This window comes from Ambystoma mexicanum, assembly GCF_040938575.1.
Source record: "Ambystoma mexicanum isolate Mex_15411 chromosome 12 unlocalized genomic scaffold, UKY_AmexF1_1 Mex_chr12_unloc.1, whole genome shotgun sequence".
Taxonomy (NCBI): domain Eukaryota; kingdom Metazoa; phylum Chordata; class Amphibia; order Caudata; family Ambystomatidae; genus Ambystoma; species Ambystoma mexicanum.
The window spans coordinates 16,035,992-16,053,067 of NW_027182322.1; the positions used below are offsets into that span (position 1 = coordinate 16,035,992).

At 46.5% G+C, this 17,076-nt stretch overlaps 7 non-coding genes across 7 annotated transcripts; all 7 read right to left on the reverse strand.

The window, feature by feature from the left end:
- Positions 1–1,073: 1,073 nt before the first annotated feature.
- Positions 1,074–1,145, reverse strand: TRNAA-CGC (transfer RNA alanine (anticodon CGC)). Its single transcript has one exon. It is a non-coding gene; the product is annotated as a tRNA-Ala (tRNA).
- Positions 1,146–3,540: 2,395 nt separating this feature from the next.
- Positions 3,541–3,612, reverse strand: TRNAA-CGC (transfer RNA alanine (anticodon CGC)). Its single transcript has one exon. It is a non-coding gene; the product is annotated as a tRNA-Ala (tRNA).
- A 2,395-nt stretch (positions 3,613–6,007) lies between these two features.
- Positions 6,008–6,079, reverse strand: TRNAA-CGC (transfer RNA alanine (anticodon CGC)). The gene has a single exon. It is a non-coding gene; the product is annotated as a tRNA-Ala (tRNA).
- Positions 6,080–8,480: 2,401 nt separating this feature from the next.
- TRNAA-CGC (transfer RNA alanine (anticodon CGC)) lies at positions 8,481–8,552 on the reverse strand. The gene has a single exon. It is a non-coding gene; the product is annotated as a tRNA-Ala (tRNA).
- Positions 8,553–10,949: 2,397 nt separating this feature from the next.
- TRNAA-CGC (transfer RNA alanine (anticodon CGC)) lies at positions 10,950–11,021 on the reverse strand. The gene has a single exon. It is a non-coding gene; the product is annotated as a tRNA-Ala (tRNA).
- A 2,397-nt stretch (positions 11,022–13,418) lies between these two features.
- On the reverse strand, positions 13,419–13,490 carry TRNAA-CGC (transfer RNA alanine (anticodon CGC)). Its single transcript has one exon. It is a non-coding gene; the product is annotated as a tRNA-Ala (tRNA).
- Positions 13,491–15,885: 2,395 nt separating this feature from the next.
- On the reverse strand, positions 15,886–15,957 carry TRNAA-CGC (transfer RNA alanine (anticodon CGC)). The gene has a single exon. It is a non-coding gene; the product is annotated as a tRNA-Ala (tRNA).
- Between the last annotated feature and the right edge of the window lie 1,119 nt (positions 15,958–17,076).

The following is a 17,076-nucleotide window of genomic DNA, read 5'->3' on the forward strand; positions in this document are numbered from 1 at the left end:
TACCACTGCCTAGCAGGGGGACCGGTGGAGACACTATTCTCAGCCAATGCCCCTCTGTCTGAACGAGTCTGCTTTGTGTCATCCCGGTAAGAGATCAGGCTAACAGGCTTCCAATGAAAAAAGCAGACATCACACTGAAGCATGGTGCACCGTGCATGTCCACAATCATCGGCTCCAAAGAGAAGACGTTCAGCAACAGGATTTAGTATGGCAAAAGACCACATCATCCTAATTCCCATGTACAGGAAAAAGCCCACACTTGAAGAAACATATCATATGGAGATGCCGGGGATCGAACCTGTGGCCTCATACTTCCAAAGCAGGTGCTCTACCACTGAGTTACATCCCCGCTGCCAGCAAGGACCTATGAAATCTACCAGATGCTGGCTGGCTGCTTGGGACTAACAGCGCCCAGAACTGATGGTAACTGTCGAATTTGAGTTTCCAAATGGCGGACTTCATTTTAGAGCCACCTGTTTCTGGTTGTCCATAGAAACATGCAGAAAAGCTGCCCCCCCCCTGCAATCCCCCTGATCAACTAATGAAAAATATCAATATGTTCAAGGCTTTTGCTTTTAGAAGCCGGAGATAGGCCCCAGCAGCAGAGCTGGTAGGATATTCCAGCTCAAAACTAACAAGTTACAGAACCTGATCAACTTAGGTTGACAACAGAGGTACATCTGTGGCCACATCCAGTGAAAACAAATTATTTTTAAAGCTAGCCATCATATGCTACAAAGGTACAATGGTGGAGCTATACATTCGGAACCAAAACAATCGACTGAAAAGAAACGCAAGGCAATGCCAATCCTTTCACGATTCTGCACGGTTAAAACTGTGGTGTGATGGTACTCTCTGTGCATTTCTATTTGTAGTGATTGTGAAGGCATACAGGATGTTGACACTGGCAGGGACGCAAACCTCACTGATATATTACAGGCAGGTTTGCGATACGGGCACCAGCGTTTTCTCAGACAAATAGATATGAATGTCGATGATCCTATAATCATGGCCCGAGTTGCAGTGTGAAATACAAAATAACCGGGACAAAATCACACTGAAGTTTATGCAAATGGAGATGCCGGGGATTGAACCCGGGACCTCATACATGCGAAGCATGCGCTCTACCACTGAGCTACATCCCCTTGGTGTGCGGTGAGTCTGTCCTGCAGACATCTTTTCCTGGGAGAATTCTTCCGGTCAAAGTATGCTGCCAACTGAAGCACTAGCAAAAGACCAGGGAAAACGGGAGCAAGACTGGAAAAGCACATGGTCACACTGAAGCAGTGTGCATTATGCTTCTCCATAAGAGATGACTTCCAGGGGAAGTATTCCACCAGAGGATTACCGTGCTCAAAGAGCCATCTAGTGGACAGAGACCATATGACAGTCAAAAAAAGGGAAACAATTGGAGATGCCAGGGATTGGACCCGGGGCCTCATACATGCAAAACAAGTGCTCTACCACTGAGCTACATCCCCTCGGTATGCAGTGTGTCTGTCCTGCAGACATAATTTTCAGGGAGAACTCTTCTGGTCAAAACATTCTGCCGAGTGAAGCACTAGCAAAAGAGCAGGGAAAACTGGAGCAAGAATGGAAAACCACATGGTCACACTGAAGCAGTGTGCATTTTGCTTCTCCATAAGAGATGACTTCCAGGGGAAGATTTCCACCAGAGGATTACTGTGCTCAAAGGGCCATCTAGTGGATAGAGATCATTTGACAGTCAAAAAGAGAAACAAGTGGAAATGCCCCGGGTCCTCATACATGCAAAGCATGCGCTCTACAACTGAGCTACATCCCCGCTGAGAGGACACTTCCTCATCACACCTAAAAGCTTCAGGAGGGAGTGGGCTAAGTAAGGAAAGGGGTTTGCAGTAGTGCATATGAAAAAACATGACAACTGCCAAATTACATCTTACTACTTACAATGACAAAGTTAAAGCGCCAGGTCGATCTCATCACGTTGGTGCCTGAGACATCACATAATGTGACACGGCCATCTCGGATAGATGCCCCAGATTTGAGAAGTGTAGTTATGGAGAAAAAATAAATAAATATATATATATATATATATATATGTATGTCTTCAAACACCAAAAATGAGATAGCACCATTTCGCGCAGGAATTTCTCCAGCCGAAAGCCCACAAATGTTGCTAGATAGACTGACACCTCTTTCGGATGTCCTTCTGTATTTGCTGGCTAGTGGAAAGCAAAGTGGACCCACCACTCTATAGCTCTGCCGTCATGAGTGTCCCTAGCACACTCGGCAGATGTCGCTTCTCTAGGCAGACAAGCAGTGGAATTCTGCGGAAGGTCAATGGTGCTTCCATTGGTTTTGCCACTAGGCGATCCATTGCAGCCCTAGAATGAAGCATAACCTGCTGAATGCATTCAGGGTGTTCTGCGGTGGGAAAGGTCAGAGGGGGTGATAGTTGGTGAGCGTGCACAGCACCTCAGAATGATACCACTGCCTAGCAGGGGGACCGGTGGAGACACTATTCTCAGCCAATGCCCCTCTGTCTGAACGAGTCTGCTTTGTGTCATCCCGGTAAGAGATCAGGCTAACAGGCTTCCAATGAAAAAAGCAGACATCACACTGAAGCATGGTGCACCGTGCATGTCCACAATCATCGGCTCCAAAGAGAAGACGTTCAGCAACAGGATTTAGTATGGCAAAAGACCACATCATCCTAATTCCCATGTACAGGAAAAAGCCCACACTTGAAGAAACATATCATATGGAGATGCCGGGGATCGAACCTGTGGCCTCATACTTCCAAAGCAGGTGCTCTACCACTGAGTTACATCCCCGCTGCCAGCAAGGACCTATGAAATCTACCAGATGCTGGCTGGCTGCTTGGGACTAACAGCGCCCAGAACTGATGGTAACTGTCGAATTTGAGTTTCCAAATGGCGGACTTCATTTTAGAGCCACCTGTTTCTGGTTGTCCATAGAAACATGCAGAAAAGCTGCCCCCCCCCTGCAATCCCCCTGATCAACTAATGAAAAATATCAATATGTTCAAGGCTTTTGCTTTTAGAAGCCGGAGATAGGCCCCAGCAGCAGAGCTGGTAGGATATTCCAGCTCAAAACTAACAAGTTACAGAACCTGATCAACTTAGGTTGACAACAGAGGTACATCTGTGGCCACATCCAGTGAAAACAAATTATTTTTAAAGCTAGCCATCATATGCTACAAAGGTACAATGGTGGAGCTATACATTCGGAACCAAAACAATCGACTGAAAAGAAACGCAAGGCAATGCCAATCCTTTCACGATTCTGCACGGTTAAAACTGTGGTGTGATGGTACTCTCTGTGCATTTCTATTTGTAGTGATTGTGAAGGCATACAGGATGTTGACACTGGCAGGGACGCAAACCTCACTGATATATTACAGGCAGGTTTGCGATACGGGCACCAGCGTTTTCTCAGACAAATAGATATGAATGTCGATGATCCTATAATCATGGCCCGAGTTGCAGTGTGAAATACAAAATAACCGGGACAAAATCACACTGAAGTTTATGCAAATGGAGATGCCGGGGATTGAACCCGGGACCTCATACATGCGAAGCATGCGCTCTACCACTGAGCTACATCCCCTTGGTGTGCGGTGAGTCTGTCCTGCAGACATCTTTTCCTGGGAGAATTCTTCCGGTCAAAGTATGCTGCCAACTGAAGCACTAGCAAAAGACCAGGGAAAACGGGAGCAAGACTGGAAAAGCACATGGTCACACTGAAGCAGTGTGCATTATGCTTCTCCATAAGAGATGACTTCCAGGGGAAGTATTCCACCAGAGGATTACCGTGCTCAAAGAGCCATCTAGTGGACAGAGACCATATGACAGTCAAAAAAAGGGAAACAATTGGAGATGCCAGGGATTGGACCCGGGGCCTCATACATGCAAAACAAGTGCTCTACCACTGAGCTACATCCCCTCGGTATGCAGTGTGTCTGTCCTGCAGACATAATTTTCAGGGAGAACTCTTCTGGTCAAAACATTCTGCCGAGTGAAGCACTAGCAAAAGAGCAGGGAAAACTGGAGCAAGAATGGAAAACCACATGGTCACACTGAAGCAGTGTGCATTTTGCTTCTCCATAAGAGATGACTTCCAGGGGAAGATTTCCACCAGAGGATTACTGTGCTCAAAGGGCCATCTAGTGGATAGAGATCATTTGACAGTCAAAAAGAGAAACAAGTGGAAATGCCCCGGGTCCTCATACATGCAAAGCATGCGCTCTACAACTGAGCTACATCCCCGCTGAGAGGACACTTCCTCATCACACCTAAAAGCTTCAGGAGGGAGTGGGCTAAGTAAGGAAAGGGGTTTGCAGTAGTGCATATGAAAAAACATGACAACTGCCAAATTACATCTTACTACTTACAATGACAAAGTTAAAGCGCCAGGTCGATCTCATCACGTTGGTGCCTGAGACATCACATAATGTGACACGGCCATCTCGGATAGATGCCCCAGATTTGAGAAGTGTAGTTATGGAGAAAAAATAAATAAATATATATATATATATATATATATGTATGTCTTCAAACACCAAAAATGAGATAGCACCATTTCGCGCAGGAATTCCTCCAGCCGAAAGCCCACAAATGTTGCTAGATAGACTGACACCTCTTTCGGATGTCCTTCTGTATTTGCTGGCTAGTGGAAAGCAACGTGGACCCACCACTCTATAGCTCTGCCGTCATGAGTGTCCCTAGCACACTCGGCAGATGTCGCTTCTCTAGGCAGACAAGCAGTGGAATTCTGCGGAAGGTCAATGGTGCTTCCATTGGTTTTGCCACTAGGCGATCCATTGCAGCCCTAGAATGAAGCATAACCTGCTGAATGCATTCAGGGTGTTCTGCGGTGGGAAAGGTCAGAGGGGGTGATAGTTGGTGAGCGTGCACAGCACCTCAGAATGATACCACTGCCTAGCAGGGGGACCGGTGGAGACACTATTCTCAGCCAATGCCCCTCTGTCTGAACGAGTCTGCTTTGTGTCATCCCGGTAAGAGATCAGGCTAACAGGCTTCCAATGAAAAAAGCAGACATCACACTGAAGCATGGTGCACCGTGCATGTCCACAATCATCGGCTCCAAAGAGAAGACGTTCAGCAACAGGATTTAGTATGGCAAAAGACCACATCATCCTAATTCCCATGTACAGGAAAAAGCCCACACTTGAAGAAACATATCATATGGAGATGCCGGGGATCGAACCTGTGGCCTCATACTTCCAAAGCAGGTGCTCTACCACTGAGTTACATCCCCGCTGCCAGCAAGGACCTATGAAATCTACCAGATGCTGGCTGGCTGCTTGGGACTAACAGCGCCCAGAACTGATGGTAACTGTCGAATTTGAGTTTCCAAATGGCGGACTTCATTTTAGAGCCACCTGTTTCTGGTTGTCCATAGAAACATGCAGAAAAGCTGCCCCCCCCCTGCAATCCCCCTGATCAACTAATGAAAAATATCAATATGTTCAAGGCTTTTGCTTTTAGAAGCCGGAGATAGGCCCCAGCAGCAGAGCTGGTAGGATATTCCAGCTCAAAACTAACAAGTTACAGAACCTGATCAACTTAGGTTGACAACAGAGGTACATCTGTGGCCACATCCAGTGAAAACAAATTATTTTTAAAGCTAGCCATCATATGCTACAAAGGTACAATGGTGGAGCTATACATTCGGAACCAAAACAATCGACTGAAAAGAAACGCAAGGCAATGCCAATCCTTTCACGATTCTGCACGGTTAAAACTGTGGTGTGATGGTACTCTCTGTGCATTTCTATTTGTAGTGATTGTGAAGGCATACAGGATGTTGACACTGGCAGGGACGCAAACCTCACTGATATATTACAGGCAGGTTTGCGATACGGGCACCAGCGTTTTCTCAGACAAATAGATATGAATGTCGATGATCCTATAATCATGGCCCGAGTTGCAGTGTGAAATACAAAATAACCGGGACAAAATCACACTGAAGTTTATGCAAATGGAGATGCCGGGGATTGAACCCGGGACCTCATACATGCGAAGCATGCGCTCTACCACTGAGCTACATCCCCTTGGTGTGCGGTGAGTCTGTCCTGCAGACATCTTTTCCTGGGAGAATTCTTCCGGTCAAAGTATGCTGCCAACTGAAGCACTAGCAAAAGACCAGGGAAAACGGGAGCAAGACTGGAAAAGCACATGGTCACACTGAAGCAGTGTGCATTATGCTTCTCCATAAGAGATGACTTCCAGGGGAAGTATTCCACCAGAGGATTACCGTGCTCAAAGAGCCATCTAGTGGACAGAGACCATATGACAGTCAAAAAAAGGGAAACAATTGGAGATGCCAGGGATTGGACCCGGGGCCTCATACATGCAAAACAAGTGCTCTACCACTGAGCTACATCCCCTCGGTATGCAGTGTGTCTGTCCTGCAGACATAATTTTCAGGGAGAACTCTTCTGGTCAAAACATTCTGCCGAGTGAAGCACTAGCAAAAGAGCAGGGAACACTGGAGCAAGAATGGAAAACCACATGGTCACACTGAAGCAGTGTGCATTTTGCTTCTCCATAAGAGATGACTTCCAGGGGAAGATTTCCACCAGAGGATTACTGTGCTCAAAGGGCCATCTAGTGGATAGAGATCATTTGACAGTCAAAAAGAGAAACAAGTGGAAATGCCCCGGGTCCTCATACATGCAAAGCATGCGCTCTACAACTGAGCTACATCCCCGCTGAGAGGACACTTCCTCATCACACCTAAAAGCTTCAGGAGGGAGTGGGCTAAGTAAGGAAAGGGGTTTGCAGTAGTGCATATGAAAAAACATGACAACTGCCAAATTACATCTTACTACTTACAATGACAAAGTTAAAGCGCCAGGTCGATCTCATCACGTTGGTGCCTGAGACATCACATAATGTGACACGGCCATCTCGGATAGATGCCCCAGATTTGAGAAGTGTAGTTATGGAGAAAAAATAAATAAATATATATATATATATATATATATATATATGTATGTCTTCAAACACCAAAAATGAGATAGCACCATTTCGCGCAGGAATTCCTCCAGCCGAAAGCCCACAAATGTTGCTAGATAGACTGACACCTCTTTCGGATGTCCTTCTGTATTTGCTGGCTAGTGGAAAGCAACGTGGACCCACCACTCTATAGCTCTGCCGTCATGAGTGTCCCTAGCACACTCGGCAGATGTCGCTTCTCTAGGCAGACAAGCAGTGGAATTCTGCGGAAGGTCAATGGTGCTTCCATTGGTTTTGCCACTAGGCGATCCATTGCAGCCCTAGAATGAAGCATAACCTGCTGAATGCATTCAGGGTGTTCTGCGGTGGGAAAGGTCTGAGGGGGTGATAGTTGGTGAGCGTGCACAGCACCTCAGAATGATACCACTGCCTAGCAGGGGGACCGGTGGAGACACTATTCTCAGCCAATGCCCCTCTGTCTGAACGAGTCTGCTTTGTGTCATCCCGGTAAGAGATCAGGCTAACAGGCTTCCAATGAAAAAAGCAGACATCACACTGAAGCATGGTGCACCGTGCATGTCCACAATCATCGGCTCCAAAGAGAAGACGTTCAGCAACAGGATTTAGTATGGCAAAAGACCACATCATCCTAATTCCCATGTACAGGAAAAAGCCCACACTTGAAGAAACATATCATATGGAGATGCCGGGGATCGAACCTGTGGCCTCATACTTCCAAAGCAGGTGCTCTACCACTGAGTTACATCCCCGCTGCCAGCAAGGACCTATGAAATCTACCAGATGCTGGCTGGCTGCTTGGGACTAACAGCGCCCAGAACTGATGGTAACTGTCGAATTTGAGTTTCCAAATGGCGGACTTCATTTTAGAGCCACCTGTTTCTGGTTGTCCATAGAAACATGCAGAAAAGCTGCCCCCCCCCTGCAATCCCCCTGATCAACTAATGAAAAATATCAATATGTTCAAGGCTTTTGCTTTTAGAAGCCGGAGATAGGCCCCAGCAGCAGAGCTGGTAGGATATTCCAGCTCAAAACTAACAAGTTACAGAACCTGATCAACTTAGGTTGACAACAGAGGTACATCTGTGGCCACATCCAGTGAAAACAAATTATTTTTAAAGCTAGCCATCATATGCTACAAAGGTACAATGGTGGAGCTATACATTCGGAACCAAAACAATCGACTGAAAAGAAACGCAAGGCAATGCCAATCCTTTCACGATTCTGCACGGTTAAAACTGTGGTGTGATGGTACTCTCTGTGCATTTCTATTTGTAGTGATTGTGAAGGCATACAGGATGTTGACACTGGCAGGGACGCAAACCTCACTGATATATTACAGGCAGGTTTGCGATACGGGCACCAGCGTTTTCTCAGACAAATAGATATGAATGTCGATGATCCTATAATCATGGCCCGAGTTGCAGTGTGAAATACAAAATAACCGGGACAAAATCACACTGAAGTTTATGCAAATGGAGATGCCGGGGATTGAACCCGGGACCTCATACATGCGAAGCATGCGCTCTACCACTGAGCTACATCCCCTTGGTGTGCGGTGAGTCTGTCCTGCAGACATCTTTTCCTGGGAGAATTCTTCCGGTCAAAGTATGCTGCCAACTGAAGCACTAGCAAAAGACCAGGGAAAACGGGAGCAAGACTGGAAAAGCACATGGTCACACTGAAGCAGTGTGCATTATGCTTCTCCATAAGAGATGACTTCCAGGGGAAGTATTCCACCAGAGGATTACCGTGCTCAAAGAGCCATCTAGTGGACAGAGACCATATGACAGTCAAAAAAAGGGAAACAATTGGAGATGCCAGGGATTGGACCCGGGGCCTCATACATGCAAAACAAGTGCTCTACCACTGAGCTACATCCCCTCGGTATGCAGTGTGTCTGTCCTGCAGACATAATTTTCAGGGAGAACTCTTCTGGTCAAAACATTCTGCCGAGTGAAGCACTAGCAAAAGAGCAGGGAAAACTGGAGCAAGAATGGAAAACCACATGGTCACACTGAAGCAGTGTGCATTTTGCTTCTCCATAAGAGATGACTTCCAGGGGAAGATTTCCACCAGAGGATTACTGTGCTCAAAGGGCCATCTAGTGGATAGAGATCATTTGACAGTCAAAAAGAGAAACAAGTGGAAATGCCCCGGGTCCTCATACATGCAAAGCATGCGCTCTACAACTGAGCTACATCCCCGCTGAGAGGACACTTCCTCATCACACCTAAAAGCTTCAGGAGGGAGTGGGCTAAGTAAGGAAAGGGGTTTGCAGTAGTGCATATGAAAAAACATGACAACTGCCAAATTACATCTTACTACTTACAATGACAAAGTTAAAGCGCCAGGTCGATCTCATCACGTTGGTGCCTGAGACATCACATAATGTGACACGGCCATCTCGGATAGATGCCCCAGATTTGAGAAGTGTAGTTATGGAGAAAAAATAAATAAATATATATATATATATATATATATATGTATGTCTTCAAACACCAAAAATGAGATAGCACCATTTCGCGCAGGAATTCCTCCAGCCGAAAGCCCACAAATGTTGCTAGATAGACTGACACCTCTTTCGGATGTCCTTCTGTATTTGCTGGCTAGTGGAAAGCAAAGTGGACCCACCACTCTATAGCTCTGCCGTCATGAGTGTCCCTAGCACACTCGGCAGATGTCGCTTCTCTAGGCAGACAAGCAGTGGAATTCTGCGGAAGGTCAATGGTGCTTCCATTGGTTTTGCCACTAGGCGATCCATTGCAGCCCTAGAATGAAGCATAACCTGCTGAATGCATTCAGGGTGTTCTGCGGTGGGAAAGGTCAGAGGGGGTGATAGTTGGTGAGCGTGCACAGCACCTCAGAATGATACCACTGCCTAGCAGGGGGACCGGTGGAGACACTATTCTCAGCCAATGCCCCTCTGTCTGAACGAGTCTGCTTTGTGTCATCCCGGTAAGAGATCAGGCTAACAGGCTTCCAATGAAAAAAGCAGACATCACACTGAAGCATGGTGCACCGTGCATGTCCACAATCATCGGCTCCAAAGAGAAGACGTTCAGCAACAGGATTTAGTATGGCAAAAGACCACATCATCCTAATTCCCATGTACAGGAAAAAGCCCACACTTGAAGAAACATATCATATGGAGATGCCGGGGATCGAACCTGTGGCCTCATACTTCCAAAGCAGGTGCTCTACCACTGAGTTACATCCCCGCTGCCAGCAAGGACCTATGAAATCTACCAGATGCTGGCTGGCTGCTTGGGACTAACAGCGCCCAGAACTGATGGTAACTGTCGAATTTGAGTTTCCAAATGGCGGACTTCATTTTAGAGCCACCTGTTTCTGGTTGTCCATAGAAACATGCAGAAAAGCTGCCCCCCCCCTGCAATCCCCCTGATCAACTAATGAAAAATATCAATATGTTCAAGGCTTTTGCTTTTAGAAGCCGGAGATAGGCCCCAGCAGCAGAGCTGGTAGGATATTCCAGCTCAAAACTAACAAGTTACAGAACCTGATCAACTTAGGTTGACAACAGAGGTACATCTGTGGCCACATCCAGTGAAAACAAATTATTTTTAAAGCTAGCCATCATATGCTACAAAGGTACAATGGTGGAGCTATACATTCGGAACCAAAACAATCGACTGAAAAGAAACGCAAGGCAATGCCAATCCTTTCACGATTCTGCACGGTTAAAACTGTGGTGTGATGGTACTCTCTGTGCATTTCTATTTGTAGTGATTGTGAAGGCATACAGGATGTTGACACTGGCAGGGACGCAAACCTCACTGATATATTACAGGCAGGTTTGCGATACGGGCACCAGCGTTTTCTCAGACAAATAGATATGAATGTCGATGATCCTATAATCATGGCCCGAGTTGCAGTGTGAAATACAAAATAACCGGGACAAAATCACACTGAAGTTTATGCAAATGGAGATGCCGGGGATTGAACCCGGGACCTCATACATGCGAAGCATGCGCTCTACCACTGAGCTACATCCCCTTGGTGTGCGTTGAGTCTGTCCTGCAGACATCTTTTCCTGGGAGAATTCTTCCGGTCAAAGTATGCTGCCAACTGAAGCACTAGCAAAAGACCAGGGAAAACGGGAGCAAGACTGGAAAAGCACATGGTCACACTGAAGCAGTGTGCATTATGCTTCTCCATAAGAGATGACTTCCAGGGGAAGTATTCCACCAGAGGATTACCGTGCTCAAAGAGCCATCTAGTGGACAGAGACCATATGACAGTCAAAAAAAGGGAAACAATTGGAGATGCCAGGGATTGGACCCGGGGCCTCATACATGCAAAACAAGTGCTCTACCACTGAGCTACATCCCCTCGGTATGCAGTGTGTCTGTCCTGCAGACATAATTTTCAGGGAGAACTCTTCTGGTCAAAACATTCTGCCGAGTGAAGCACTAGCAAAAGAGCAGGGAAAACTGGAGCAAGAATGGAAAACCACATGGTCACACTGAAGCAGTGTGCATTTTGCTTCTCCATAAGAGATGACTTCCAGGGGAAGATTTCCACCAGAGGATTACTGTGCTCAAAGGGCCATCTAGTGGATAGAGATCATTTGACAGTCAAAAAGAGAAAAAAGTGGAAATGCCCCGGGTCCTCATACATGCAAAGCATGCGCTCTACAACTGAGCTACATCCCCGCTGAGAGGACACTTCCTCATCACACCTAAAAGCTTCAGGAGGGAGTGGGCTAAGTAAGGAAAGGGGTTTGCAGTAGTGCATATGAAAAAACATGACAACTGCCAAATTACATCTTACTACTTACAATGACAAAGTTAAAGCGCCAGGTCGATCTCATCACGTTGGTGCCTGAGACATCACATAATGTGACACGGCCATCTCGGATAGATGCCCCAGATTTGAGAAGTGTAGTTATGGAGAAAAAATAAATAAATATATATATATATATATATATATATGTATGTCTTCAAACACCAAAAATGAGATAGCACCATTTCGCGCAGGAATTCCTCCAGCCGAAAGCCCACAAATGTTGCTAGATAGACTGACACCTCTTTCGGATGTCCTTCTGTATTTGCTGGCTAGTGGAAAGCAAAGTGGACCCACCACTCTATAGCTCTGCCGTCATGAGTGTCCCTAGCACACTCGGCAGATGTCGCTTCTCTAGGCAGACAAGCAGTGGAATTCTGCGGAAGGTCAATGGTGCTTCCATTGGTTTTGCCACTAGGCGATCCATTGCAGCCCTAGAATGAAGCATAACCTGCTGAATGCATTCAGGGTGTTCTGCGGTGGGAAAGGTCAGAGGGGGTGATAGTTGGTGAGCGTGCACAGCACCTCAGAATGATACCACTGCCTAGCAGGGGGACCGGTGGAGACACTATTCTCAGCCAATGCCCCTCTGTCTGAACGAGTCTGCTTTGTGTCATCCCGGTAAGAGATCAGGCTAACAGGCTTCCAATGAAAAAAGCAGACATCACACTGAAGCATGGTGCACCGTGCATGTCCACAATCATCGGCTCCAAAGAGAAGACGTTCAGCAACAGGATTTAGTATGGCAAAAGACCACATCATCCTAATTCCCATGTACAGGAAAAAGCCCACACTTGAAGAAACATATCATATGGAGATGCCGGGGATCGAACCTGTGGCCTCATACTTCCAAAGCAGGTGCTCTACCACTGAGTTACATCCCCGCTGCCAGCAAGGACCTATGAAATCTACCAGATGCTGGCTGGCTGCTTGGGACTAACAGCGCCCAGAACTGATGGTAACTGTCGAATTTGAGTTTCCAAATGGCGGACTTCATTTTAGAGCCACCTGTTTCTGGTTGTCCATAGAAACATGCAGAAAAGCTGCCCCCCCCCTGCAATCCCCCTGATCAACTAATGAAAAATATCAATATGTTCAAGGCTTTTGCTTTTAGAAGCCGGAGATAGGCCCCAGCAGCAGAGCTGGTAGGATATTCCAGCTCAAAACTAACAAGTTACAGAACCTGATCAACTTAGGTTGACAACAGAGGTACATCTGTGGCCACATCCAGTGAAAACAAATTATTTTTAAAGCTAGCCATCATATGCTACAAAGGTACAATGGTGGAGCTATACATTCGGAACCAAAACAATCGACTGAAAAGAAACGCAAGGCAATGCCAATCCTTTCACGATTCTGCACGGTTAAAACTGTGGTGTGATGGTACTCTCTGTGCATTTCTATTTGTAGTGATTGTGAAGGCATACAGGATGTTGACACTGGCAGGGACGCAAACCTCACTGATATATTACAGGCAGGTTTGCGATACGGGCACCAGCGTTTTCTCAGACAAATAGATATGAATGTCGATGATCCTATAATCATGGCCCGAGTTGCAGTGTGAAATACAAAATAACCGGGACAAAATCACACTGAAGTTTATGCAAATGGAGATGCCGGGGATTGAACCCGGGACCTCATACATGCGAAGCATGCGCTCTACCACTGAGCTACATCCCCTTGGTGTGCGTTGAGTCTGTCCTGCAGACATCTTTTCCTGGGAGAATTCTTCCGGTCAAAGTATGCTGCCAACTGAAGCACTAGCAAAAGACCAGGGAAAACGGGAGCAAGACTGGAAAAGCACATGGTCACACTGAAGCAGTGTGCATTATGCTTCTCCATAAGAGATGACTTCCAGGGGAAGTATTCCACCAGAGGATTACCGTGCTCAAAGAGCCATCTAGTGGACAGAGACCATATGACAGTCAAAAAAAGGGAAACAATTGGAGATGCCAGGGATTGGACCCGGGGCCTCATACATGCAAAACAAGTGCTCTACCACTGAGCTACATCCCCTCGGTATGCAGTGTGTCTGTCCTGCAGACATAATTTTCAGGGAGAACTCTTCTGGTCAAAACATTCTGCCGAGTGAAGCACTAGCAAAAGAGCAGGGAAAACTGGAGCAAGAATGGAAAACCACATGGTCACACTGAAGCAGTGTGCATTTTGCTTCTCCATAAGAGATGACTTCCAGGGGAAGATTTCCACCAGAGGATTACTGTGCTCAAAGGGCCATCTAGTGGATAGAGATCATTTGACAGTCAAAAAGAGAAACAAGTGGAAATGCCCCGGGTCCTCATACATGCAAAGCATGCGCTCTACAACTGAGCTACATCCCCGCTGAGAGGACACTTCCTCATCACACCTAAAAGCTTCAGGAGGGAGTGGGCTAAGTAAGGAAAGGGGTTTGCAGTAGTGCATATGAAAAAACATGACAACTGCCAAATTACATCTTACTACTTACAATGACAAAGTTAAAGCGCCAGGTCGATCTCATCACGTTGGTGCCTGAGACATCACATAATGTGACACGGCCATCTCGGATAGATGCCCCAGATTTGAGAAGTGTAGTTATGGAGAAAAAATAAATAAATATATATATATATATATATATATGTATGTCTTCAAACACCAAAAATGAGATAGCACCATTTCGCGCAGGAATTCCTCCAGCCGAAAGCCCACAAATGTTGCTAGATAGACTGACACCTCTTTCGGATGTCCTTCTGTATTTGCTGGCTAGTGGAAAGCAACGTGGACCCACCACTCTATAGCTCTGCCGTCATGAGTGTCCCTAGCACACTCGGCAGATGTCGCTTCTCTAGGCAGACAAGCAGTGGAATTCTGCGGAAGGTCAATGGTGCTTCCATTGGTTTTGCCACTAGGCGATCCATTGCAGCCCTAGAATGAAGCATAACCCGCTGAATGCATTCAGGGTGTTCTGCGGTGGGAAAGGTCAGAGGGGGTGATAGTTGGTGAGCGTGCACAGCACCTCAGAATGATACCACTGCCTAGCAGGGGGACCGGTGGAGACACTATTCTCAGCCAATGCCCCTCTGTCTGAACGAGTCTGCTCTGTGTCATCCCGGTAAGAGATCAGGCTAACAGGCTTCCAATGAAAAAAGCAGACATCACACTGAAGCATGGTGCACCGTGCATGTCCACAATCATCGGCTCCAAAGAGAAGACGTTCAGCAACAGGATTTAGTATGGCAAAAGACCACATCATCCTAATTCCCATGTACAGGAAAAAGCCCACACTTGAAGAAACATATCATATGGAGATGCCGGGGATCGAACCTGTGGCCTCATACTTCCAAAGCAGGTGCTCTACCACTGAGTTACATCCCCGCTGCCAGCAAGGACCTATGAAATCTACCAGATGCTGGCTGGCTGCTTGGGACTAACAGCGCCCAGAACTGATGGTAACTGTCGAATTTGAGTTTCCAAATGGCGGACTTCATTTTAGAGCCACCTGTTTCTGGTTGTCCATAGAAACATGCAGAAAAGCTGCCCCCCCCCTGCAATCCCCCTGATCAACTAATGAAAAATATCAATATGTTCAAGGCTTTTGCTTTTAGAAGCCGGAGATAGGCCCCAGCAGCAGAGCTGGTAGGATATTCCAGCTCAAAACTAACAAGTTACAGAACCTGATCAACTTAGGTTGACAACAGAGGTACATCTGTGGCCACATCCAGTGAAAACAAATTATTTTTAAAGCTAGCCATCATATGCTACAAAGGTACAATGGTGGAGCTATACATTCGGAACCAAAACAATCGACTGAAAAGAAACGCAAGGCAATGCCAATCCTTTCACGATTCTGCACGGTTAAAACTGTGGTGTGATGGTACTCTCTGTGCATTTCTATTTGTAGTGATTGTGAAGGCATACAGGATGTTGACACTGGCAGGGACGCAAACCTCACTGATATATTACAGGCAGGTTTGCGATACGGGCACCAGCGTTTTCTCAGACAAATAGATATGAATGTCGATGATCCTATAATCATGGCCCGAGTTGCAGTGTGAAATACAAAATAACCGGGACAAAATCACACTGAAGTTTATGCAAATGGAGATGCCGGGGATTGAACCCGGGACCTCATACATGCGAAGCATGCGCTCTACCACTGAGCTACATCCCCTTGGTGTGCGGTGAGTCTGTCCTGCAGACATCTTTTCCTGGGAGAATTCTTCCGGTCAAAGTATGCTGCCAACTGAAGCACTAGCAAAAGACCAGGGAAAACGGGAGCAAGACTGGAAAAGCACATGGTCACACTGAAGCAGTGTGCATTATGCTTCTCCATAAGAGATGACTTCCAGGGGAAGTATTCCACCAGAGGATTACCGTGCTCAAAGAGCCATCTAGTGGACAGAGACCATATGACAGTCAAAAAAAGGGAAACAATTGGAGATGCCAGGGATTGGACCCGGGGCCTCATACATGCAAAACAAGTGCTCTACCACTGAGCTACATCCCCTCGGTATGCAGTGTGTCTGTCCTGCAGACATAATTTTCAGGGAGAACTCTTCTGGTCAAAACATTCTGCCGAGTGAAGCACTAGCAAAAGAGCAGGGAAAACTGGAGCAAGAATGGAAAACCACATGGTCACACTGAAGCAGTGTGCATTTTGCTTCTCCATAAGAGATGACTTCCAGGGGAAGATTTCCACCAGAGGATTACTGTGCTCAAAGGGCCATCTAGTGGATAGAGATCATTTGACAGTCAAAAAGAGAAACAAGTGGAAATGCCCCGGGTCCTCATACATGCAAAGCATGCGCTCTACAACTGAGCTACATCCCCGCTGAGAGGACACTTCCTCATCACACCTAAAAGCTTCAGGAGGGAGTGGGCTAAGTAAGGAAAGGGGTTTGCAGTAGTGCATATGAAAAAACATGACAACTGCCAAATTACATCTTACTACTTACAATGACAAAGTTAAAGCGCCAGGTCGATCTCATCACGTTGGTGCCTGAGACATCACATAATGTGACACGGCCATCTCGGATAGATGCCCCAGATTTGAGAAGTGTAGTTATGGAGAAAAAATAAATAAATATATATATATATATATATATATGTATGTCTTCAAACACCAAAAATGAGATAGCACCATTTCGCGCAGGAATTCCTCCAGCCGAAAGCCCACAAATGTTGCTAGATAGACTGACACCTCTTTCGGATGTCCTTCTGTATTTGCTGGCTAGTGGAAAGCAACGTGGACCCACCACTCTATAGCTCTGCCGTCATGAGTGTCCCTAGC